Source organism: Mustela erminea, chromosome 4 (genome assembly GCF_009829155.1).
Source record: "Mustela erminea isolate mMusErm1 chromosome 4, mMusErm1.Pri, whole genome shotgun sequence".
Classification (NCBI taxonomy): Eukaryota; Metazoa; Chordata; class Mammalia; order Carnivora; family Mustelidae; genus Mustela; species Mustela erminea.
Window position 1 is genome coordinate 113,255,653 of NC_045617.1, and position 27,363 is coordinate 113,283,015.

Below are 27,363 nucleotides of genomic sequence, written 5' to 3' on the forward strand. Positions count from 1 at the left end.
ACTTTATGTTTACAAAATGCTATCTGTCCTTTGTCCCTATTTCAGTGTTCTACTGTCAGTTATTACCAGAAATGTAAATTTTAGATTTGGAAGGAAGCTTTAAGATCATCTAGTCCAACTGCACATAAAGAAATTGATCAACAGGAGACTAAGATTCTTGTTCAAGGTCACACAGTTAGTTCTAGGTGGAACCTGTATTATAAGAAGCCATCTATCCTGAGGACATGTCCAGGAGTTTTCTCTATAGCTGGAATAGCTCTCCAAACAAGTTTAAAATACAGAGTAATCCAGATGGCTGTATTGGTTTTCTAGGGCTGCCATAACAAATCACCACAAACTGGTGGTTTAAAACAGCAGAAACTTATTTTCTTACAGTTCTATAGACTGTAAGTTCAAAATCTGGCAGGGCTGTGCCTTCTCAGGGGGTTTAGAAGAGAACTGTTCTTTGCCTCTTCCAGATTTTGCTGGCCATCTGCATTCTTGGACTTGTGGCTGCCTCACTGCTTCTGTCTTCATACTTCCTTTTCTTCCATGTGTTTGATTTCTTTCCTTTATCTCTCTTATAAAGACACTTGTCATTGAATTCAGGACCCACCTACATAATCCAAAATTATCTTCTCAAGATCCTTAATTACATTAGCAAATAAATTGCAAACTCCAAATAAGGTAATATCACAGCTTCTAGGGTTTGGGACATAGACATATCTATTTTGTGGCCACCATTCAGCCCACTACAATTTTTTTAAAAAAAACAAACAAATTTAGATTCCCAAGTCACTATGATATATTACTCCATTAGCTCAGTTAATAAACCTAGATATCTTTTTTCAATCGTTATTTATTCCAGGGCATATTACTTACCAAAATGATTTGCTTAGGTCTTGTAATAACAGTCATGCTATGTGAACCTCACTTGGGAAACAGTTAGTCTTTTCACTATTATGCATTAGAGCCAAGTGTCTCATGTTACAACAGGCTGATTCTAATGCAGAATTCATGTATGAGGAGGAGTAGGCAATGACACAATGCAAAATACCCTAAATTAATATTTTCCCACACAATCAAGCAGGTGCTTCCTTCCACTCATATTAAAATTTAAAAGTTAAAAATTTAAAATTTAAAATTTAAAAGTTAAAATTTAGAGAATATACTTGAATTTCTGAGAGCTTGCCTGAGGTGTTAAGATATCTGGGAAGAATTGGTGTCAGTGAACACATGGACTAATCTGCTTGGTACATTCTATAGATGTTTAACCACCAAGTTCCTGCAGAGATTCAAACATAACCCATTATTTCTGTATGTGTTAAACTGACATGCTGTAGAAGATTTTCTCATATATTCCATAGTTTCCCCCCCTTTTCTTCCTCTTACATCGCCTCATATTAATCCTATTCAGGTAGAAATGTTTTTTAAATTAAATGAGGCTTATTTTGAGCATAATAATTGGCACCGTTTGAGCGTTAAGACTATGTGCTCTGGTTTTAAAGAGGGAGAAAGATATGTTTCTCACATAGAAAAAACGATTTAAAAATATGTGTTAGATTCATGAGAATACCTCTATTATTACTAATCAATTCTGAAATGTAGACAGCTGGGAATGCCAGGGAACTACCCCTTCTCTCCACTCAAACTGGGTACTACTCCATAATATTTTGTCCTATATTGGGTTATTTTGTTCTATTTCTTATTGTTACTGGTGATAAAGAAGGAGTATAATTTTTTAAAAAATTTATTGGTGGCTATCTTTTCCTTCCCATATGTTTGTGTTTATTATTTGAGGATATACCGGGGGTGATGACTTTTTCTAAGCCAGTCTTAGGACTTTTAAGATACAAATTAAGTGGAATTGACTGAAAACTAAATTCAGATTATTACATTTGTCAAAGCAAATGTCAAAGCACAACAAATTGTATCTTCTTTTCTTGCAATAGCTAAAAACAAAAACTAAAACTAAACCCTGCCTTCCAGGAAACAGAATTACCTACATAGAATATTCCCCATTTTTTTCTTTCTCACAGTTAGATGACACTGAATATCATCAGTTATTCCTATATGTTTTCTAACAAGAAAAACTCAGAATTCTTTCTCCATGCAAATAGATTCAAAAGACCTCAATAATGGACAAAACCATAAGTATTTGTTCTTGACACACAAATGCCTTGGACATCTGCCCTCTTTTTGTCTAAAGGACTCTCTTGAAACACAAAGGCCTTTTGCTTTCCTTTTGCCACTGCATCCACAGCCATGAGCATGCTCGGCCTTCAGAATAGGCTTTCCTCTAGTGTCCTCCACTATGGCAAAACAAAGGTCTGGTTGGACCCCAATGAGATGAATGAAATCACCAATGCCAACTCCTCTCAGCAGATCCAGAAAATGATCAAAGATGGGGCTGATCATCTGGAAGCCTGTCCATTCCTGGAACTGCTGCCAGAAAAACACTTTGACCCACCAGAGGGCAGGCATATGGACATTGATAAGAGAAAATGTACTGCCAAGTCTTGAATTCCTGAGAAGGTAACCTGGTTGAAGAGGATGAGAATTCTGCACCAACTGCTCAGAAGATACCAAGAATCTAAGAAGATTGACTGCTGTGTATCACAGCCTGTTCTTGAAAGTAAAGGGTAACATATTCAAAAGCAAGCAGAGTCTCCTGGAACACATCCACAAACTGAAATTAGACAAGGTTCAGAAGAAGCTTCTGGTTCACCAAGCTGAGGCATGCAAATCTAAGACCGAGAAAACATGCAAACACTATGAAGAGCATCTTAAGGGCAAGAAGGAGGAAATTTTCAAGATTCTGTCCAAGGAGGAAGAGGCCAAGAAATAAAACTGCCTTTCTTTTTTCTGTTTATAGTGGCCCCAGTAATTACATTGACGAGTTACTTAATAAAACAGACTTTATCTGGAAAAAAAAGGAAAGAAATATGAAGCCCTTTTAATTCTTGTGATTTCAGATGGACAGTCTCTATCAGGATGTTCTCTAACATTTGCAGATATCTTTTTCCATAGGAATATGTTGACAGACAACAGCAATAGCAGTTAGTGAGAGATTGGAGGGCACCCGGCAGGGAGCAGCTACGTGTGTTTGAGAACCTGGAAGGTTTCTTGGTCTTTCCATGTTCACAGCTCAGCAGATGAATGGATCTCCAGAAAGATGAGAAAAGGATAGGTCAGAAAATGGAGGTTCTTCACCTTAACTAAAGGATGCTGGTTAAGTTTTCCAGTACTATACCCTTGGCCCCTTGCCTTCCCCTTTTCTTTGGCCCTATCTTTTTCCTTTTCTATTCTGGCCATAATCCTTACTCTTCCACTGTACACTAGAAAACTCCAAGCATTCATTCATTCAACAGATATTAATTGGGCTTAATTATGTGCTCCATACTATGTTAGATGATGGATATAAAATAATGGGTAAACAAAATGCTAGTTCACATGGAGCTTCTGGTGTAGCAGTTCTGAACTAATAGTTATGTGTTTTACAAGGTGGAAAGGTTTTTCCTCAGAATTCTGGAAGGCTGTTCCCTATAAGGGACGATCCTCAGTAAAGTAGACCAGATTCCACAGCTACAGCTGAGTGTAGGAAGTGGGGTCCCAAGGAGAGTGGCAAAATGGAGGAGGGTGGAGCTGAAAATGGAGCACATAGACAGTAAAGGGACTGAGAGAAATTTTGTAGCTGCTTAAAGTGAGAAGTTTTAAAGATATAGACAAGTATTTAAAGTGGGTTTTTTTTGTTGTTGTTTTGTTTGTTTGTTTGTTGTTGTTGTTTTTGGAAAGGTCTCTGCATGACATATTATATAAATCCCCTAGGCTTTTAAGGTAAAGCAAATAAAAGTAGTTGTTTTTAAAATTATTTTCTAGGTTTATATATTGGGATTTTCATTTGTGTGAGTGTTTCTGGGTGACTAAGAAAAATAGAAAATGCTAGACTAACCCACAAAATGTAGGGTTGGGGGGCCTGTCCCCCCATCAACACATCATCATCTTTCTCTACCTTTATCTCTGGTAAGTAAATGGGTAAAAACTTTGTTATACAATTGAAATAAATTATCAGCTTAATATAGACTGTTTAAACTATAAGATGTATTATGAAAGTCTCATGGTATCACAAAGCAAAATCTATAATCAATACGAAATATAAAGACAAAATCAAGGCTAACACTAAACAAATAATCAGTTCATATAGAAAGACAGTAAGAGAGAGAGAAAGAAACAAAGGAACTATAAAACAATCAGAAAACAATGAACTAAATATCAATAGTATCTCTTTATCCATCAGTAATTACTCTATCAATGAATCTATCAAAATCCTAGAGGAGAACATAGGCAGTAACCTCTTCGACATTGTCCACAGCAACTTCTTTCAAGACATGTCCCAAAGGCAGAGAAAACAAAAGTGATGATGGGACTTCATCAAGATCAAAAGCTTCTGCACAGCAAAGGAAACTGTCCACAAAACAAGAGGCAACCCACAAAATGGGAGAAGATACTTGCAAATGACACTCCAGACGAAGGGCTGATATCCAAGATCTATAAAGAACTCCTGAAACTCAATACCCAAAAAACAGATAATAACATCAAAAAATGGGCAGAAGACATAAACAGACACTTCTCCAAAGAAGACATGCAAGTGGCTTACAGACACATGAAAAAATATTCATCATCATAAGCCATCAGGGAGATTCAAATCAAAACCACATTGAGATATCACCTTCCACCAGCTGGAATGGCCAAAATCAACAAGACAGTAAACAAGTGTTGGAGACAATGTGGAGAAAGGGGAACACTCTTACACTGTTGGTGGGAATGCAAGTTGGTGCAGCCACTTTGGAAAACAGTGTAGAGATTCCTTAAGAAATTAAAAATAGAGCTACACTATGACCCTGAAATTGCACTACTGATATTTACCCCAAAGATACAGATGTAGTGAACAGAAGGACCACCTGTACCCCAGTGTTCATAGCAGCAATGGCCACGGTCGCCAAACTGTGGAAAGAAGCAAGATGTCCTTCAACGGATGATATGGTTCATATATACAATGGAGTATTTTGCCTCCATCAGAAAGGATGAATACCCAACTTTTTTATCAAGACGGATGGGACTGGAAGAAATTATGCTGAGTGAAGTAAGTCAAGCAGAGAAAGTCAATTATACAGTTTCACTTACTTGTGGAGCATAAGGAATAACACAGAGGACACTGGGAGATGGAGAGGAGAAGTGAGTTGGGGAAAATTGGAGGGGAGGCAAACCATGAGAGACTGTGGACTCTGAGAGACAAACTGAGGGTTTTGGAGCAGGAGGTGGTGGGGCTGTGAGCCTGGTGGTGGGTATTTTGGAGGGCACATATTGCATGGAGCTCTGGGTGTGGTGCATAAACAATGAATTTTGGAACACTGAAAAAAAATTCTTTTAATAAATAAATAAATAAATAAACAAAATTACTCTAAATTTGAATGGCTTAAATTCTGCAACTAAAAGACATAAATGGCTGAATGGATTTAAAAACTCAACTATATCTGACTACAAGAGACTCACTTAACCTTTAGAGATACTTACAGGCTGAAAGTGAAAGGATTAAAAAAAGGTTTCTCATGCAAATGGAAACCAAAAGAGAGAAGGAGTAGTTATGCTTATATCAGACAAATGGACTCTAAGTCAAAAGCTCTAACAAGAGACAAAGAAGGTCATTATACAACTGTAAAGGAGTCAATCCATCAAGAAGATACAACAATTTAAATAAGTATGTACCCCATATTGGAGCACCTAAGCATATTCAGCAATTATTAAGAAATCTGAAGGTAGAAATAGACAACAATGCAATCATAATAGGGGACATCAGTACCTCATTTTAAACAATGGATAGACTATCCAGATAAAAAATCAATAAGAAAACAATGGACTCGAACTACAGTTTAGACCAAATGCACCTAATAGACATCAGAATATTCCATCCAACAGGCCCCGAAATACATATTCTTCTCAAGTGTACATGGATCATTCTCTATATAAGATATGTTAAGCCATGGAAAAAGTCTTAACAAATTCTCTCCACCTCTATTCAGCATAGTACTGGAAGGTCTAGCCAGAGCACTTAGGCAAGGAAAAAAACAATGAAAGGCATCCAAATTAGAAAGGAAGAAGTAACCATCTATTTGTAAATGACATGATCTTGTATATGGAAAACACTAAAGTCTTCACTGTTACAACTATAAATAAATTCAGTAAAGTTGCAGGATACCAGATCAACATACACAAATCAGTTGTGTTTTTATACACTAACAAGAAACTATCTGAAAGAGAAATTAAGAAAGCAATCCTATCTACAGTAGCATCAAAAACAATAAAATACTTAGGAATATATTTAATCAAGGGTGTTAAAGACCTGAAAACTATCAGACATTGATGAAAGAAAATGAAGAAGACATAAGAAAATAGAAAGATAAGTCATGTTCTTAGATTGGAAGAAACAATATTGTTGAAGTATCCATACCCAAGGTGATATATAATGCAATCCCCACCAAAATTTTGATGGCATTTTCCCCAGAAATAGAAAAATCTATCCTAAAATTCGTATGCTACCACAAAAGATCCTGAATAGCCAAAGCAATCTTGAGAAAGACAAAACTAGGGCATCACACTTCCTGATTTCAAACTATATTACAAAGCTAAAGTAGTAAGAAAAAAAAAGTATAGTGCTAGCATAAAAACAGGCACACATAAACCAGTGGAACAGAATAGAGAGCCCAGAATAAACCCATGCATACATAGTCAATTAATCTTTGACAAGGGCACCAAGAATACACAGTGGGGAAAAGATGGTCTTTTCAATAAAACTAGATATCCACATGCAAAAGATTGAAACTGGACCTCTATCTTATACCTCTCACAAAAATTAACTCAAAATGGGTTAAGCATAAGACCTGAAACCATAAAACTCCTAGAAGAAAGCATAGGTGGTAAGCTCCTTGACATTGGTCTTTGCAATGATTTTTTGAATCAGGCACCAAAAGCACAAGCAACAAAGGCTAAAATGAGTGGGTCTACATCAAAGTAAAGAGCTTCTGCACAGCAAAGAAAACAAGTAATTGAAAAGACAACCTACAGAATGGGAGAAAACACTTACAAACCATATATCTGATAAAAGGTTCATGTCTGAAATGTAGTAGCAACTCATAAATCTCAATAGCAAAAAAGCAAATAATACAATTACAAAATAAGCAAAGGACCTGAACGGACATTTTCCCATAGAAAACATAAAAGTAGCCAATGGGTACATGTAAAACATGCTCACCATCACTAATCATCAGGGAATTTCAAATAAAAACCACACTGAGATATCAGCTCACACCTGTTAGGATAGTTATTATCAAAAGACAAGAAATAACCAAAGTTGGTGAGGATGTAAAGGAAAGGGAACCATTGTGCATTGTTGTGGGAATGTAAAGTGGTGCAGCCACAATGGAAACCACTATGGAGTTTCCTTGAAAAACTAAAAAGAGAGCTACCATATGATCCAGCACTCCCATTCTTGGGTGTATTTCCAAAGAAAATAAAATCGTTATCTCAAAAAAATATCTGCACTGCCATGATTCATTGCAGCATTATTCACAAGAGCCAATATATGGAAATGACCTAAATGTCCTTTGACAGATGAATGGATAAAGAAGGTGTGTGCAGGTGTGTGTACACACACACACACACACACACACACACAAAGGAATATTGTTCAGCTATAAAATAGAAGAAATTCTGCCATTTGTGAGAACACGAGTGAATCTGGATGGCATTATGCTAAGTGAAATAAACCAGACAAAGATAAATACTGTATGGTATCAACTACATGTGGCATCTTAAAAAACAACAACAACAACAACAAAAAACAAACAAAAAACAAAAAACAAAACCCAAAACTGATTTCATAGGAATAGAAAATAGAATGTTGGTTACCAGGGGCAGGGTGAGGGGAAAATGAGGAGATACAAGTCAAAGGCTATTTCTAACTTTCAACTAGAAAAATGAAATCTGAGAATCTAATGTAAGCATGTGACAATAGTTAATAATATGGTATTGTATATTGGAAGTTGCTTAGAGTAAATCTTAAGTGTTCTTACAAAACACACACATACACAGTCATCTAATAATGTGAGGTGATGGATGTGTTAATCATCTTGATCTTGATAATCATTTCTCAATGTATATGTACATCAGATCATCACATTGTATGCTATAAATATATGAAATTCTATTTGTTAATTATTCCTCAATTGCATTAGAATAAAAAGAAAATAAAGTATATACAAAAATGTTAAAGCAGCTCATGTTTTTTGATGCAACATATTTGTATATGATTTACATAATCCGAGAGGCAAACAAATATTCATTTAAAGATTTTCATTATGTCATTAATAATAATGAGAAATAAGAGGTGGCTCAGTTGGTTAAGCGTCTGCCGTGGGCTCAGGATATCATCTTGGGGTCCTGGAATCAAGCCCCACATCAGGCTCCCTGCTCAGCAGGGAATCTGCTTCTTTTCTCTCTGCCTCTGCCTCCTGCTTGTGCTTGCTCTTTCTCACAAAAATACATAAAATCTTAAAGAAAATAGTGAGAAATAAGAAACTATAAAGTTCCCAAACATAGGATATTAGTTTAATAAATTATGAAATGCATACATTATTATTTGCTAATTATGCATAAAAATAATGTTCTGAAAAATGTTTAGGAAATAGAAATGTTTACTATAAAGGTTTAAAAAATGTTTAGAGCAGTGCACAGAATTTTATGTGCTATGTATTATTCTAATCTTATATTTATAAAAGTTATTGATCCTCAAAAGGGTTTTTAAAAAGTAAAAGGAAATATAAAAAAAAATTAGTATCTGGAGCAAGTGGAATTAGGACTATTATTTCTTTACATTTTATTTAATTTTAACATTTTAAAAATTATATACATTATTTAAACACTCAGGAAAAAATAATAAATGTTATAAACTGTTCAGATTATAATAACACTCAGAAAAATCTAGTTTGCCTTAATACAGCATATCAGGAGCTATTAAATTTCTGTTGTTATCAATATCAATACCTCATACTTATCTTTCTTCTACTGTTTTTTTTCTTCTTTTCAATATCCTTTTAGTCCCTATTTATTTGGTGATCTTAGTCTTGGCATTTTTAAAAAGTATGTAACTCAGTTCTTCAATCATGGTTTTTTTGATAATTACAAATTACTATTTTTTCCTCTTCTTTCTTAGGTATCTTGACTTTATTGCCTTTATTTTAAGCTTTTCAGTTATTCACTTGGGAGCGTGTGTCTTTCTGATTTTTATTTTTTTCAGTGGGGGAGTGTGGAAGAGCTCTCACTTCGTATATTAACTCGGAAATCTAAGAATACAGAATATAAGCCTGGGCAATTTATTGTATACTTTATGTTAACAAGTAATTCTTTTTTATTCTAGTTTTATAACTAGAAGATATTTTGAATTCAATCCATTTATTCTTGCTTTTGTGTGTTGCATTCAAAAGTGAATAAACAAGGGGCACCTGGGTGGCTCAGTGGGTTAAGCCGCTGCCTTCGGCTCAGGTCATGATCCCAGTGTCCTGGGATCGAGTCCCGCATCGGGCTCTCTGCTCAGCCAGAAGCCTGCTTCTTCCCCCCTCTCTCTCTCTGCCTTCCTCTCTGCCTACTTGTAATCTCTGTGTCTGTCAAATAAATAAATAAAATCTTTAAAAAAAAAAGTGAATAAACAAGTTTGGAGCGGCTAAGTAACTGGCCTAGAGTCTGTTGACTTTATTAACTGCTGAGATGTTTAGGACTGCAGTGTCCATTTTCTGTAAGATGCTCCTGTTCTTCCTTCCTCTGCAACTTCCTAACCCATAAAATGGTGTTAACTTTTAGTTCCCCAGTAGAAAATTTATCATGCCCTGACATGTCTGTGCAGATGAGAGAACTGTCATTTAATATATCTCATAAATGATGATAGAAAAGGCAAAATCTGGACACATATGTAATATCAGAACCAAATCCTAGAATGTAGATTATATTTAGCATCATCAACAACTGTATTGATTTTTATTATTTTAATACCAAGCAAATTATGTAAGGATTTCTACTGTGACTGTGTCAACTTGAATATGTCGAAAACGGAACTTATTTTCCTACCCATTTCCCAAAGCTGCACCACCCAGCCTGTTGAACAAGTCAGAAATTGGGTGTTCTGCCCCCTCTCTCCTCTACCCTTTTTATCTAGTCTACCCTAAGGCACTAACAGTGTTGACCTCCAGTGATCTCTTGAATCCATTCACTCTTCTGCCCCATTGCCACTGCCCCGTCTCTCACCAGTCTCAGCCCTACCATCTCATAGGGGCTCCTGCAGAACCTCCAGACATCCACCTTCACACCCAAGATGGTCTTTGGGAAATGCACATCCCACCATCAGACTCTCCTGCTGGCAAATTCAGTGGTTTCCTTCACTCTAAGGGGACAGGGAAAATACCGAACACAGACTTCAAGGCCCACTCTATTTATATTTATTGTCTCACTTTGACCTTTCTCTTGCCAGTGCTCAGGACTATGCTTCCCCGAGCCTCCAAGGTTGTGCATTTGTTGTTTTCTTTGCCCAGGGTACAGTTCCCACATCCTTTTCCTCCAAGGGACTCCTACTCGGTCTTCAGATCTTTGAATAATCTTGGCTTCCCTCCTACCATGAGAAAAAAAATCACTATTATATGCTGCTATAGTTCCTTCCTCCTTGCCTTCCCAGTGGCAAGCTTCACTTTTGCCATTTTCCATTTATTTGTGAGCTAATTTTATTAGTGTCTTGTTTTCTATTTGACTGCAGGCTCTAGTTTTGCTCCTAGCATATAGACGATCTCAGTAACCTTTTGTGGAATGAGTAAATCAATGAACGTGTATTTAATATTCCACAAGAATTACACTGATATTAGACAGCCACATTTGCTTCTCCCAGTGCTTCTTTTTGGGGAAGGGGCTGACTTCCATATAAGCAGATATTTATCCTTTAACCTCAGGGAAATGTTGGAGAAAATCATACAGCCCTGTGAGCTGTTGAATCCCAAGATATCTACTACCCAAGCTCGGTTAGATAGTGAGGGACACTTGTCACTCCTTGGCATGCTCTTGTGCAGCACACTCTTCTATTCCCACAGCTGCTCATTCACATTGTTTTCTTTAGCTTGACTACCCTCCCCCATGGACTTCATTATTCTCAGCTGTAGGTATGGAGAAAAGTGATTCTATCGGGTTTAAAAGCCCTCCCTATAAGCACATTTACACTTGTTCCTGTCTTTATTCCCTTCCCTCCTGTCCGAGACTAATCTGTGCACTTGTGTTCTAAATCCCAGATCCTCTCATTCCCTTTAGGGCCTCAATGGATCAATTTTTCTGTCTTTCTCTTGTATTTTCATCTCCTCTTGTCACTCGCTTCAACCCTCCAATATACACATTTTATAAACACAAATGTTACAGGCGAAACATAATATATAAATACATCCTAACAGAACCAGAAACTCCTTTTTGTAAAATGCCAGAAAAATTAGATACACCTTATTCTTAAAGTCTGAACATTTGCTAAGAGCTTCTATACCAGTAATACTTGTAATATTTTCTCTCTCCTGAACCAGCTACTCTTCTCCTCTCTGTCTTCTTAGTCATTAAGTTTATTTACTATTTTGCAGAGAAAAATAGAAGCCACCAGAAGAAAACTTTCAGAGATTCTACACTGTTGACCTGTCAACGTTGCTTACTTCCAGTAAAGAGCTGTCCTTGTTTCTAAGTAAGGCCAGTGCCCATAACTTGTGCAAAAGGTCCTATCTCTGCTTTCTTCAGGGACATACTTTTTTTGAATAATCAATTTTTTTCATTTTTTATTTATGCCCATAATCTGGGAAATATTTTTGGCAACATATCCCATCTTAAAGAAAAACAACAGTAATTCTCAACTTCACAGAACTAGCTCTCACTGAGGCCATTGCTGGCCTCCGTATTGCCAAATGCAATGCTTGATTCTCAGTCATCCATATCCTTTTGAACTATGAGGAGCATTTGACAGAGTTGATCACTTCTTCCTCCTTGAAACGTTTTCTTCACTTGCTTTCCAACACACTGCTTTCTGAGTTTTTCTCTTACCTGTATTCGTAGACTCCAGTGCTGGTTCCTTCTCACACCCCGCCCCAACCTCTCAAAACTGTGGTGCCCCATGGCTCTATTCATGTATTTCTTTTTCTTACCTAGTCAACCACATCTGGCACTCTGGCTGAGGATAACATCTGTTTAACAGTGACTTCTAATTTTACATCTCCAGTCTCTTCAATGATACACAATTAGTAATTACACTTGGATATCTGATAGCAATCTAAAACCGTATGTTGTCAAAGCCAAATCCTTAATTCCAACCCTCCCTTGCTGAAACCTGCTTCTCCTCTAGTACTTCTCACTTTTGCAAAAAACGATTCCGTTCTTTCAGTTGTTCAGACCAAAACCCTTAGAGCATTCCTTGCCTTCTGTTTTTTATCACAAGCCACATATGATTGATCAATAAGTCTTTTTGGCTAAACCTTTAAAATATATTGACAATCTGACCACTCCTACCACTTTCACTACTACTTTCACATTACTACCTATCATCTGGATTATTATAATAACCTTGTAAGTGGTCTCCTGCTTTTGCCCTTCCTCTCTTCACCCAACATGCACACACACACACACACACACACACATGCACACACTACACAGTCCATCGGGTCTTCACAAAGCAATGAGATGTATATTTAAAGTATTTATTAAAAATATTACTGATGAAAAGATGTATATAGCACAGTATCCAGACAATAATAAAATACACACAGAATGCTTTTGATTCTTGCCAAAAACAGCAACTGCTTAGTATTTTCACACTATTAAGACAAGTTAGTTGTCAAAGTCCAGAGGAGTTATAGCGGTGATATAGATGGTAAAGTACAATGTCTTATCATACTAGGAGTTCCCAAATTACAGGCCACAGACCAATTGTATCAGAATCACCTAAGGGTCGTAAAAAAAATATAGATTCCTGGGACCCACTATAGACCTGCTGAGCCAGAATCTCTAGGGTTTGGGAACTAAGAATCTGTATTTATTTTTTAAGGTCTATGGAAAAAAAAAACACAACAAAACCATAGCTGTATGCCATGTCCTGTGACTTTTATCCAAGCCTCTATTTGAAATACCATAGTGATAAGAAACTTGATCAGAAAGACCTTTTAAAAATATAAGTTATAAACAGCCTTCCTGTATTACAAATCTGTCCAATGGCTTTCTGTAAGGTGAAAAGCCCAAGTTCTGAGTTTAGATGCTCTCGATCCTTACTACTTCTCTGGTCTCATTTCCTTCCAGTTTTCCCCTCCTCCATTCTGTTCCAGCCACTCTGGGCTCTTGGCCGTATCTTGAATACTCTGAGCACAGTCTAAGCCAAGGGTCTCTGTACTTGGTGATTTCCTTTCCCTAGTGCACTCTTCCTCCAGACAACTCTTTGCTTCTGCCTTCATCCTACTATCTTTTCAAACGTCACTTCATCATCAGTGCCTTCCATGACCAACAGATATAAAATAGCCCCCCTCCCACTCTACCCTCAGGATACCCTGATTCCTCTTTTGCTGCTACTTCATTTTTCTTCACAGCATAGTGTTTGTCCTAAGCTCTTCTCCTCTAGACTCACTTTTTTGGGGGGAGAAAAAAAAAGGCTCACTTCTACTTGCTAAGTGATGGGTACCTTCTTATTCTTAAAACTACTTCAGGTCAAATGCTGGAATTGAGAAATCCTCTTCTGTACCACACACTCCCTTCTTTCCACTAATCACACCTTTTCATAATTCTTTGTGGTGACACCTCCTATTTCCACGTGCCATTTTCGCTCCTGATTGGACTTAGCTACTTGTCTGACCCCCACATATAAACCCCTCGCTTGCGTGCACCCCACCCTCACCGTTTATCTCCCTGATGCTGTGCTCATGAGTGTTCCAAAAAAAAAAGCCCAGCCAGAATTGTTCTCCCCGGCTCTCCCCTTGCCAGTCAGTGCTTGCCCTGAGATATGCATGACCCTTCTCACTGGCAGCCAGTTCAACTCTCTACTTCACTGTAGCATCCTTGTCTTACAGTGACTACTCTCAGCCCTTCTCACTCCCCTTAAGGATTCATTTCGGCTTCAATGTTTCTGAAAAGGTCCCTTTTGCTCTTTTGGGTAGGTAAAGATCACCAATCCCTTGCTTTCTTTCTTCTACACAAAGATAACATACACTAAACAAAAACAAAATCTCTTGATATTTTCTCCTCTCTCTTGACTCATATAGCTCAGGAGAAGCCTTTTCCTATTATTTGTTATCAGATTCTTTGATGATCTTGTCTCTTTTGTTTTATTCTACCCAATTGCTTTCTTACCACACTGGTTCTTCTTCACGACCTTTGGAGGGATATTTTGAACGATTAATAAATGAACCAAACCAAAACCCCAAACCAAACAAAATTCCAATATGTTCTTTCTGGGACGGCCAAGGGGATTTTCCCCACCACAGTCTGACCGTGTATCAGATTTCCCTTCCATGCATCTCATTTCACTTCCCAGGGCTTAGAATGCATGTGAAACTCTCATGGTCATGGTCTGTCTGGCCTCTCTCTCTGCAGTTCCCCTCCTTCGTCAATTCTATACCCTTATCTCCTTTCTGTGATAGCCTAACTTCTTAAAAGAAAAAGTTCCACCTTCTAACTAACCTCAGTTCCCACTTCTTCCTACCTCCTTCCCCTCTTCTTCTTTAGCATTCCACAGAGCCTGCTCTCAGAAAGGTTGCTAGCGATCCCAAAGAACAAGTCATACCAAATCTGGTGATGTGTGCTCTATTCTCACCATTCACTGTAACATTTGATGACACTGTCCAGTTTTCCTCTTAAAATTTTTCTTTGCCATTGATTTTCAAAGAATGAATTACTTTTTGTGATTTCTCCTCCTATCTCTGAGTTCACTCTTTTTATGTCTACTTTCTGGGTCATCTTTCTTTTTCTACCCCCTAAATATAGATTTTTCCCTCAAAATTCTCTCCCATGTACAGTTGACCCTTGAACTACATGGGAGTTAGGGACACCATCCCCTGTGTGGTCAAAAATCCACATATAACTTTTGACTCCCCCAGAACTTAACTAGTAATAGCCTACTCTTGAGTAGAAGCCTTACTGATAAAATGCATGCTATATATATTACATACTGTATTCTTATAATATGGTAGCAAAAATAAAATATTATTAAGAAAATCATAAGGAAGTTAAAATACACTTACAATACTGTTTTGAAAGAAATCCACGAATAAGAGAAACTGTATAATTCAAACCCATGTTGTCTAAGGGTCAACTGTATTTCTCTATCTATCCACATACCTAGATCTTTACTGCCTCTTTACATTCAAAGGCATTTTCTCTAAAAAGATTGCTCTTGGTCAAATCAAGTCTGCCTTGTGATATTTAGTTCTAGATACAACTTATTCCGTTCATTTCACTCCAAGGCTCTTTGCAGAAGGAGATGAGTATTAATAACATTTATATCATCTTTCATGACTATCAGTGTACATACATATTCTTGATGCTTAGTATTGTTCAAATTGAATTAATGGATACTGAGAAAGGCAAGGTTATGGACTACTGAGTACAACCCTGTTTTGTGACCGTAGCCCAGGCCAGGGATTTCAAGTGTTTGCATTCTCTGAGCCAGATTCTGGAATGGGTAACAAATATGGACAAATTAGCCAAACTTAATCATAGACCTTGCAAAATAAATCAAAATCATGTATCCAGAAATAAGTCATGTATACAACATATAGTCAGCAGTCAAATTTCATTAGGATTTTACTTGAAAAAACTGTATATCATTTTTCTAATATACAGAGTAGATCTCTATTATCACTTGATTGATCAGCCAGCCAAATCACAAGGTTATTTGTGTGTGCGTGTGTGTTTGTTTTGCTTTTTGTATTATTTTAGCTCTCTGACTCTCTTAGTGCTGCTCATTAATCAAGGGCTAGGAGATATAAAAGAATACTATTATATCCTAGCTACTATAACTTTATCGAAGGCATGGGCAGAGCAATTCCATTTAATCTTCATAATGTAGCATGCAAGATATTATAATTTCCACTTTATAAATGAATAAAATGGGGCTTAAAAGGTTAGGATAACTTGCCCAAGGTGAAACAACCAGAAAAGGCAAAGCTTGAACACAATTGGGGGCTATTTGACTGCAATACCATGATAGAATGTGCTAAGGTAGGAGTCAGAAACCCAGGAGCTAAATTCTTCTTTGCAGAAGTGTTCTGTTCGGTTGTAAGAGTGTTTACATATATTTCCCCTTGATTTGGATACCTCTGGGGTAGGGAATCCTCCAGGCTCAGGACTCCCTCACTGTGTCAACTACTGATTCACACATTCGTGTTTCTTGCCTGATACCTTTAATCATTTGAACTCTCCACTTCCATGATGAGGCATCCTCCCTGCCCTTACTGAATTTATTTTAGTGTAGGGAAGGGAAGGATCAGGATAGAAACCAGAAAAGATGTGCAATATTACAACTGCTGAAAATGTTAGGAACTGTTTTGTTTCCCTGTGAGTTCAGGAAATGTACAATTCTGATGTAACTCACATTTATCAAGCCACATGCTTCAAACTACACTGTTTTTCAATCATCATTAGATTTATGCTTCCCAATAATTCTCTGATGCTGGGCTTTTATAATTCCCAATTTACCAGTGAGGCACCTGGGATCTGGAGAGATTGGGTCATTTCCCAAGGCCACACAGCAGGTAACCAAAAGAGGTAGGGCTCCAAAATAGGCCACTGAACTCCAAATCCAAAATTCTTAAACAGTCTTCCATACTGCTTCTGATTTAACTCAGTATGGTGAAAAATAGACCTGTGGAGGACTTCTAGTAGGATCTTTAAAAAAATAACATGTTCTCAAAGCACAATTTACACACAAAAAGATACCAGCTAAAGTATGCTTTAATAGTGAATTTTCACAAATAACCATACCCAGTTAATCAGGACCCAGATCAAGGAACCCCTGAATTCCCCACTTACCCTCACTCTCAAGTCTAAACACTATCTTGATGTTTAATAGCATAAATAAATTGTGCCTGTTTTTCTGATAAATGGACTCATACAATATACCTGCTTTTATGTTTGACTTCTCTCATTTATTATGTTTGTGAAATTCATCCACGTTGTTGCGTGGACTTGTAAATCATTTCTTTTCATTGTGGTATAGTTTAAAGGAATTTTGTTACTGTGTTTTGTTTTTGTATTAAATAAAGATACGTTTGATTTTTCTCTCCTGACACAGAAAAAAAAAAATACGTATTCAACTAGAGATTCTCAAGATACTATCATTTAAATAGATGCAGGAAAGTAGTAAAAGGTGAAAGCAGATCATGCCAAAGATAGTACCCATATGTGTTTGTAAATTTATAGCAGTTTTGATGAGAAATGTTATGTTCTATTTTGGAAAACTATAAGTTAACACTTAATTTTAATGACCTGTTATGCATACTTATTTTGTTTAAAAGGACTGTTTATTCATGTATTTTTTTGAAAGAGGCTTTATATTCTGAATGAGCCGTATATAATAGGATGGAAAATACCCCAAACAAAATTAATTATAAATATTTAAATATTAAAGTAAATCTTATATCCATATTCTAAAATAAATTCTTTAAAAATAGGAATGGTAAAGGTAGAAGAGGAATGAGTGATGTATTTTTAAGTTTTTCAAATTTTATAATCATTTAAATTATTTTACATTTTTCTGAGTCAAAAGTTTCCTTAAATAGTCCTTAAACTAACCAGATATGAATCTGGAGGAAACAAAAGTCTTATATTTCATCAGCAGTGAAGCTTTTTCTTTCATTAATATGCTCTGTCCTCTAGATCTGTCTGTGACTCCAGCCTTCCAGTCCTCCACAAGCGGGTCTAAGCTTAAACAAAAACAATAGGAAGAAAGAGATCTTCTGGTTGTAGACTTTTTTTTTAGTGACACTCAGTAAGGCACAGAAAATGCACAGGACACAAGAATTCTCATTTTTAATGTAACGTCTCCACCAATTACCCTGTTTTAATCTCTGCTGCATGTCCACGATCCTACATGAACATCTCTCCTAGTTCTGATCCACAGCTGTTGCCTTAGTTGCTGGTTTCCAGAGAGCACCTAGGGGCCAGGCTTGCTCCTACCCTGCTTGTTCTGGGTTAGATCCTTTGTCATGAGCCCAGTGTCCTCTTCTTGACCCTGGTACTTTCAACATGATGTTGGACCTCCCGGCTCTTTCGGCCCTCTTCTTATCCACAGGCTAAAGGCAGGGGACCAGTTGACAGACTGGGAATTTAGTTTCCTTCAGAGATGACACAGGAAGTTTATTCTGCCTGTTTGTCACACTAGAGCAGCCATTCTCAACCTAGCTTGTGATTCTAATCACATAGGATTTTTTTTTTAAACGTTCTGAAGCCCCATGCCAGGTATTCTCAGTTAATTGATATGGGGGATAGTCTGGATATTGGGATTTCTGAAATGTATGCAGATGTCAAAGACAAACAAGTAAGGTCCAGTTGAAGAGTTCAGTGTGAACAGAACTCAACTTGGATTTGTATAAAGGTGACTGAGCATTTTAAAGATCAAATGAATGAGTAGAGGGGGGTGAGTGGGGTTTTAATAAAGTCAAGGAAGTAAAAATTACATAAAGTGGGAAGCATTGGTTGGTCTACGTGAAATCTATCTGGCTTTGATAACTGGCTTTTATGGAACATAGGCTCCTACCCTCCAGAGAGGCCTGGAGACAGGGGCCCTGTCTTTAGCTATGGACTACAATAAAGTTAATTCGCTTGGCAGCCTTAAGTTTTCTCAGACAGGCACTTTATTTTATTTATTATTTATTTTTGTTAATCTTATTTTATTATTATGTTCAGTTAGCCAACATATAGTACATCATTAGTTTTTTTTTTTTTAAGATTTTATTTATTTATTTGAGAGAGAGAGAGAGTGAGAGAGAGCATGAGCGAGGAGAAAGTCAGAGGGAGAAGCAGACTCCCCATGGAGCCGGGAGCCCGATGCGGGACTCGATCCCGGGACTCCAGGATCATGACCTGAGCCGAAGGCAGTCGTCCAACCAACTGAGCCACCCAGGCGCCCACATCATTAGTTTTTGATGTAGGGCTCAATGATTCATTAGTTGCGTATAACACCTAGTGCTCATCAAAACATGTGCCCTCCCTAGTACCCATCACCCGGTTACCTCATCTCCCCAATCCCCTCCCTTCTGTAACCCTTAGTTTTTGGTTCCCTGAGTCCAGAGTCTCTCATGGTTTCTGTTCCTGTCTGAGTTCTTCCCATTCAGTTTTCCTTCCCTTCCCCTCCCCTGTGGTCCTCCGTATTATTCCTTATGTTTCACATCTGAATGAAACCATATGAAAATTGTCTTTCTCTGCTTGACTTGTTTCACTTAGCATAATTCCCTCCAGTTCCATCCATGCCAGTGTAAATGGTGGGTACTCATCCTTTCTGATGGCTGAATAATACTCCATTGTATATATGAACCACATCTTCCTTTTTTTTATATAATTTTTTTATTTTTTATAAACATATATTTTTATCCCCAGGGGTACAGGTCTGTGAATCGCCAGATTTACACACTTCACAGCACTCACCAAAGTACATACCCTCCCCAATGTCCATAACCCCACCCCCCTTCTCCCAACCCCCCTCCCCCCAGCAACCCTCAGTTTGTTTTGTGAGATTAAGAGTCACTTATGGTTTGTCTCCCTCCCAATCCCATCTTGTTTCATTGATTCTTCTCCTACCCACTTAAGCCCCCATGTTGCATCACCACTTCCTCATATCAGGGAGATCATATGACAATTGTCTTTCTCTGCTTGACTTACTTCGCTAAGCATGATATGCTCTAGTTCCATCCATATTGTCTCAAATGGCAAGATTTCATTTCTTTTGATGGCTGCATAGTATTCCATTGTGTATATATACCACATCTTCTTTATCCATTCATCTGTTGAAGGGCATCTCAGCTCCTTTCTCAGTTTGGCCATTATGGACATTGCTGCTATGAACACTGTGGTGCAGTTGCCTCTTCTTTTCATTACCTTTGTATCTTTGGGGTAAATACCTACCAGTGTAGTTGCTGGGTGGTAGGGTAGCTCTATTTTTAACATCCTGAGGAACCCCCATACTGTTTTCCAGAGTGGCTGTACCATCGGGCAAGCACTTTAAAGGGAGCTTAGGTCATCCTAGGTGTGGCCTGAAGCTGTTAGAAACATGTTAGTGGTTTAGTTCAAGTCTCTGTAGGCCAAGTTTGAGGTTTTTAGAGAAGAGGATTCAAAGGAGCCTGGCTAGAGTTTGGTTGAGAGAATCTTTGTCACAGCCAAGTTTGAGAAACACTGATAAAGAATTGTCACACTTGCCCCTCCCTTTGCCCTGAAGTCCAGGCTATTCTAAATATGAGATGGGTTGAACATGCCATGACAAAGCCTTTGGGGAGGTTTTAAACTATTTTGTTTCCTTGTTTTCTTTTTCCTCTTCTTGTCTATAAATTTTTTTGCCCAACTCTGATAAAGAATACACTTGTCTTGTCACCTAGCTTTCAACTCTTGTTACCTGCCTATTTGGACTTCCCTTCCACTGCCGTGTTCCGCTGTAGGATTTCACTTCACTCTTTAGACTTGGAACCTCCCAGGCAGCATCCATTTCCTGCCCCCCTGTAGACCAAACCTTGATCCCACACTTGTGGCGCTTCGTGAGCACTGGCCTCCAGCCACTGAACTTTCTATGCTATGGCATAATGAGGTGGGGAGGTTTTACAGTTCACTGTAGAATAGTGAATGTGGAGCATCTAACGAGGGCTTCTCAGGGCTATTGTGATTACCTTCTGGTCACCTTTCCTTCAAAGGTAGCACCTTACATTGACAGAGTTCTTAACATAAGATCAATTTATTAATTCATTAATAAATGTCCATTGAATGTCTTGTGAGTATATGCTTAGTTTTATAAAATAATCAGAAGTTGATAGTTATTACATTTTCACCTAGAAGCAAAGAAGTCCATCATGAAAAAAACATCTTTTCTGAGTCAATTGGCATGCTTCCAAATAAAAAAAATACAGCAGAAGTCGTCATCAATATCCTTGATACTATCAAAACATATTCTGGAATCTGGACTGCTTAGGGTGGTTAAAGGTTAATAGTCATAAAAAGGAAATAACCTTTTTTGTTATTGAGTGTAGATCACTTGACAGATGTTTCTGCCCTTAAAAATATAGTTGAGTGTGATATGCCAGCACATTTTAAAAAATGATAATGGAATATATGACACATGTACACATATATGAGAGAGGGAGAAAACAGGTAATGTAGAAACACAGAATCTCACAGAAAGTAACTCAAGTGAGGAGTGAGGTATTTAGAAAAGTCTTATTGTGGGATGCCCTTGTGGCTCAGTTGGTTAAGCATCTGCCTTTGGCTCAGGTCATGATCTGGGGTCCTGGGATCAAGCCCTCTTTGTCAGGCTTCCTGCTCAGTGGGATGTCTCCTTCTCCTTATCCTTCTGTTTCTTCCCCTCCTTGTGCTCTCTCACTCTCCCTCTCAAATCAATAAAATATTGAAAAAAAGAAAGTCTTACTGAAGAGGCGCCATTTAAACTAAGGAGTTTATATTCTTGAAGAATGAGAATTTTAACAGGTGTGAAAGTGTGACACGGACTGTCCAGACTTGGAACACCGAGTTTAGGGGCATAGAACAGTAGAAAGGCTGATGGTAGAATTTCAGTGTGCTAAAATATGAACGTGAGTGGTTTGAGAGAAATGTGTACTCAATGCATAATACAGAGTAGGTGTCCCATAAAAGGCTGTCCAGTGAATAGAACTGACTGGTAGGAAAGATTCCTGAAGGAATTCACTAGGTGGCGCTCTTTCTTCTTTGGCAGTATCTTTATAGTAAGTGGTAGAATATTTGGAATTATTGCTGAATTTTTGTGTTTCCTCCAGATATATTGTGCAAATAGATATAACCTAAGGCAGAGTGGCCTTCTTGTCTCTGTGGATGGGTCAGGGAATTCTAGGAATGAGGATTTCCAAGTAACAGATAAATACTAACAATAATTGAGATTTTTTATGTGAGTGTATTATAGTCTGGAATTCTTTTTGCCTTGATAAATTTTTGTCTCTATTCATGAATAGAATTCCATTAAATGAATTCCATTTAAATAGTTTATTTAAAGCTTTCTATTCATGGGGAATGCTTGTAAAAATAATTTTGTGTCTCTTGAATTTGTTTGAAACTCGTCTACTGAATCTGCTAGAATTAAGATTTATATCACTTTCCATTTTGGAAATGGGAATATGAATCTCAAAGCCATACAGTAAAAAAATATAATAGAAAAGGATTTTTAAAATACTTGTCTAATCACTTTTAGTCACAATCAACTTTATGTGTTCTGGAAATAGCTGAAATAAAAAACATAAATAAAATTATAGATATACTGGGTTACATATTAATTTTGAAATATACAACTTCTCAAATAAACTCATCAGGCATTATTTTTGCCATTGATTTTGACATCTTTAGGGAAAGATTGGCAGGTATTTTAATAGCACATGCAGTGAAGTGACAATTTAAATCCAAAATTCTCCAGAATAATTACACCTCTAATTATCCCTATTAGTATTACGGAGCACATTCTGTTGTTGCTTCTTAACGAACAAGAAACATTGTCCTTATGTGCCCTTTTCAGTTTCTTCACCTACATAGATTTTAAATTTTTATTCAAGAAAAATATTTTTTAAATTAGTTATAATAGAGATTCACATTTCAGCAAGATTGTGTTGTATGGAATTCTGGTAAGAAAGTGGCAACAAAACTTCAGATGATTCACGGACAAATTCTCCGATATTCTCCTCATTGAGGACTAAACAGTTGGGGCCAGGGGAACAGAGATAAAAAACAAAATATGCAAGTAAACCAAACTTTAAGAACAAGTCTGTGAGTAGTGTTTCTATGCATTCGATCCAGGATTATGCGTAAGATTATGGTAAATTCATTACATGTAGTTGCGTGGAATAAGCATTGGTGAAAGGAGAAGAAACTAACAAAGTTTACAAAGTTTTCCCTTATCTCTTTATTGTTTACACCCAGAGCAAATGTTAAAGATTGATCGCTGACTTGTCTGGAAATACCCTTGGGATGGTGTACTGACAGCTATTCTGAAAAGTAGCTTCTCTTCATATTTTGGATAATACAGCTGACTTCCTTACTTCTGATTTGTAGCCTTTTACCGCATGACCCTCAAGATCACTGAGAGAGGCATGCTAAGCTGTGCCCAGGACATCTCTTCTTGAGGCTTGCAATGCTGTGTCTGATTTCCTAGTGAATTCTTCTTTGAGGCTCAGATTGAATATTGACTTCTTTTGAAATGTTCTAAAACTCAGCTCTGTCCTCCCCTTTCTGCTCCCATTCCACTAAAGCAGACCACTTGCTATACAGGCAAACACTAAAACTCACCAACTTCAAGCTTTCCTTCCTCCTAGGTGTGCACGAAAATGTTTTTGTACTTCTTACAGTTTAGGGGGACCATTTTGATTTGCTGGCCAATTGTATATCGTTGGAAGGGTAAATGCTACTTCCACTGTTTGCTTCATAAAAAAGTTCTCACCTGCGACATTTCATTCTTTTACCCTCTGTCGCTCAAGGCCATTTATTGAAGCTTGTGGGGCTATGACATGGGAGTAGCCTGCGTCCATCTGTCACTGGCCTCATTTGAGCCAGAAACCTCATATTCTCCCCCAAACCTTTTATCCAATCAATTTTTAGTACTCTGCATTCTATCTCCTTAATCTCTCTGTACATTGAATTTCTCCCTTTTTGACAGCTACCACCCTGTCTACACTATCAGTCTCTCTCCCTAGACCTCTACCCTGGTACCCCAGCATTCAAAGTAGTCTTGGTCCATCCTGAGTCAGGGTGATGAAATTCCAAAAATGCAAATCTGATCTATTTAAAACTCTTCAGTGATTTCCCTCTGCCTTAAGGGGAAAGCTCAACACTTTGCTGCTTTTATCAGGCCTCCCCTGGCTTATGCCTGCATACCTCTCCAGTCTATCCCTCTTCCTACTCTCAGTATAGGCTGAGATAATAAACTTTTCTTAGCTCTTGCTATGTGCCAACTCTCTTTAGCCTCTAGGCCTCCACACATGTCAATTCCTTTGCCTCAGATCTGGCAAAATCCTTGTCATTCTTCAGATAAAAGCTTAAAGATCATTTCTTCAGGGATGCCTTGCTTGGTCTGCTAGACTATGTCTCTCCCCAACGTGTTCTTTTTGTTAAGTTTCTATCTTTAGTAGCCATACTCTCTGCTATTATATTCCAGAGCTTTGCATAGTGCCTAGCACAAAGGCGAAAAATAAAGATTAATTAAGTGAATTATCTTCCTAATCAGACAGTCACAGAAACATTACTTTCATGTATCTTTTTTCCACTATATTTTGAAGTCTTAGAAATCACAGGCCAGGATTTCCATTGCTTGTGTAGTGCCTGGTACAAGGTTGGTGTCTAAAAGCACTGGATGAATGAATGAATGAATGAATGAATGAATTAGCAAGAAGGGTGCCTATGGTTAGTCCTTCTACTAAAAGCTAGCATGTGATGGTTAAATGTGATGAGGGCCATGATGGTAGAGGCTCAGAGAATCTTGATAGCTGTAATCTCTGTGGGGGCATGAGTGCATGTCTTCTCTAGAGCTTTAAGCATCACATAGATAAAACAGGAACATAAACCACATATGTATAAATCTTCTTGGGCTAGGTTTATTTCTGCTTCTTTGAAAAAAGATATTGGTAAAGAAACTGGGAGTGAAGAGAAAACCTGAAGTGACTGGGTAAGAGAGATTTTGGTGGAGAGCTGAGACTGAGGTGAGGGGAGAGAAGGTTTAGGATAGATATGAGAAAAAAGACAAGCTCAGGAAGAATGTGGGTGGAAGAGGGAATTTTAAGAAGGCGTGGATTACAAATTCAGGTTCACTGAGGAACACAGATAATAGTTTTAATAAATATTTAATTATTCTCGTTGTTAGATCATCTCTTTAAACATAACTCCGCCTGGGTGGCTCAGTGGGTTGGGCCGCTGCCTTCAGCTCGGATCATGATCTCGGGGTTCTGGGATCGAGTCCCACATCAGGCTCCCTGCTCGGTGGGGAGCCTGCTTCCTCCTCTCTCTGCCTGCCTCTCTGCCTACTTGTGATCTCTCTCTGTCAAATAAATAAATAAATAATCTTAAAAATAAATAAATAAACATAACTCCATACTGACATGAGGCCACATAGAACCAAGAGATTTTTTTAGGAAGGATAAAGAAGTGCTTTTTATAGATATATTCACATAGCTATCTCATTTGATCTGCCTTGAAATCTCATGAGTAGTTTGGATAAATATTATTATAAACATTTTGCTAATAAACTGATTCTTTGAGGAGTTAGAGGCCTAACCAAATTCACAGCTAGTAGGTGAAGAGATGGGACATCATCCAGGTCCTCCAGCATTAGTCCCACACACCACATGCTCCCTGAAACCTTCCACACAACCACTGAAAAAAAGCAGCCAGAATATTTTATTCATTATTTTATAATTAGGCTTTTAAGAACAAAAAAGTGGATAACACCAAAGAAATCATTAAAGAATAATCTTAAAAAGTTTTTACAGAACTCAATAGATAATTGTCTTTAAATACTTTCAATGTCAAGTTTCTGTGCTCATTTGCCAACAGAGGAACCTGTATTTACTTAAGTATGCTTCCTACAATAGGATACAGCATTAACGGCCTAGTTTTTAATAAATTAATTTATTAATTTATTTATTAATTCAGCAAACATGTATAAGCATCTCTGGATTCCAGCCAGGAGCCTGAACGGTAAATAAGGCACAGTCCCTGTTCTCAAGGAATTCACTCATAGTGGGCAAGAAGATGCAGTAATAGAAAATTAAAACACAATGAAATTAAATGCACTGATAGCAAATAGACACAGTATTATGGGAGCACCAAAATAATAAATAAAATAATTTGTAAGGAGGTAGGATTAAGAAGGGCTTTTTAGGAGGGGGAGACAAAGCACGAGAGACTGTGGACTTTGAGAAACAAACTGAGGGTTTTGGAGAGGAGGAGGTTGGGGGGTATGGGTGAGCTGGGTGGTGGGTATTAAGGAGGGGACGTATTGCATGGAGCACTGAGTGTGGTGCATAAACAGTGAATCTTGGAACACTGAAAAATAAAATTTTAAAAAAGAAGGGCTTTTTAGAACTTGACTTGAACTGAGTCTTATAGTTTGAGGAAGCATTTCAAATAGTGGAGCCAACATCACTATGGACTGTAAATGGAGAGGCAGGACACTGTGTGTGTGTTTGTGTGTATTTGTTATTTGACTGTAACCAAGTACCTGTCTTGCTGAAACATAATTACTTGGTAAGGAGTGGAAACAAATATGACCAAAAATGAAGGGTCAAAGTTCCGATTGGGTGGTAAAAGTACACAATGAGGAACTCATTCAAGAGAATGCCAACCTTCTATCTGTACTCAGATAGGTGACCCTGGATAATGGGTGAAAGATGGATTGAAGAGCAGAAAACCAGAGGTATTTTATTTCATTATCCTTAAGCCAATTTATTCTAGGAAGCAAAGACCAATGAAATTCATATATTCATGAATGAAACAACAGCAAAGAAAATGAATAACAATAGCAAACTATAAGAATAGGACATAATTCAATTTTCTTATAAAATTATAAAGTTTTATTTACATAAATAGGGTCTGAAGACTTTAAGACTTTAGATTCTTTTTTTCTTTTTTAAGATTTTATTTATTTATTTGACAGAGAGAGAGACAGTGAGAGAGAGAACACAAGCAGGGGGAGTGGGAGGCTTCCCACTGAGCAGGGAGCGCCATGCGGGGCTCGCTGCGGGGCTTGATCCCAGGGTCCTGGGATCATGACCTGAGCCTAAGGGAGACACTTAACGACTGAGTCATCCAGGTGCCCCAAGCTTTAGATTCTTGACATACATTTCAACTTCCCCAGATAAGGGTGTGGAAGCCATCAAATGATGGGGAAAAAATTCAATATAAAATCTCTATGAAGAGAAATGAACTGCCCAATACAGAAAAATGATTTTTTTAAAAAAAGGTATTTTTGAAAATAAACAGCAAAGAAGAATTCACCAGAACGATGCTGAGAGCACATGATACAAGGCAGTGAGTGATCAATTTTGACAGATGGGGCACACTAAGTTGACATAGCATCTAGAT

General features: G+C 37.6%; 1 long non-coding RNA gene and 1 pseudogene across 2 annotated transcripts in view; both read left to right on the plus strand.

Annotated features, from left to right (window-relative positions):
* The window catches only part of LOC116588828, a 146,495-nt pseudogene extending 142,266 nt beyond the window's left edge, over positions 1-4,229 (plus strand).
* Positions 1-27,363, plus strand: part of LOC116588829 — a 146,660-nt gene that overhangs the window by 103,374 nt on the left and 15,923 nt on the right. The gene's annotated exons all lie outside the window — the stretch shown is intronic.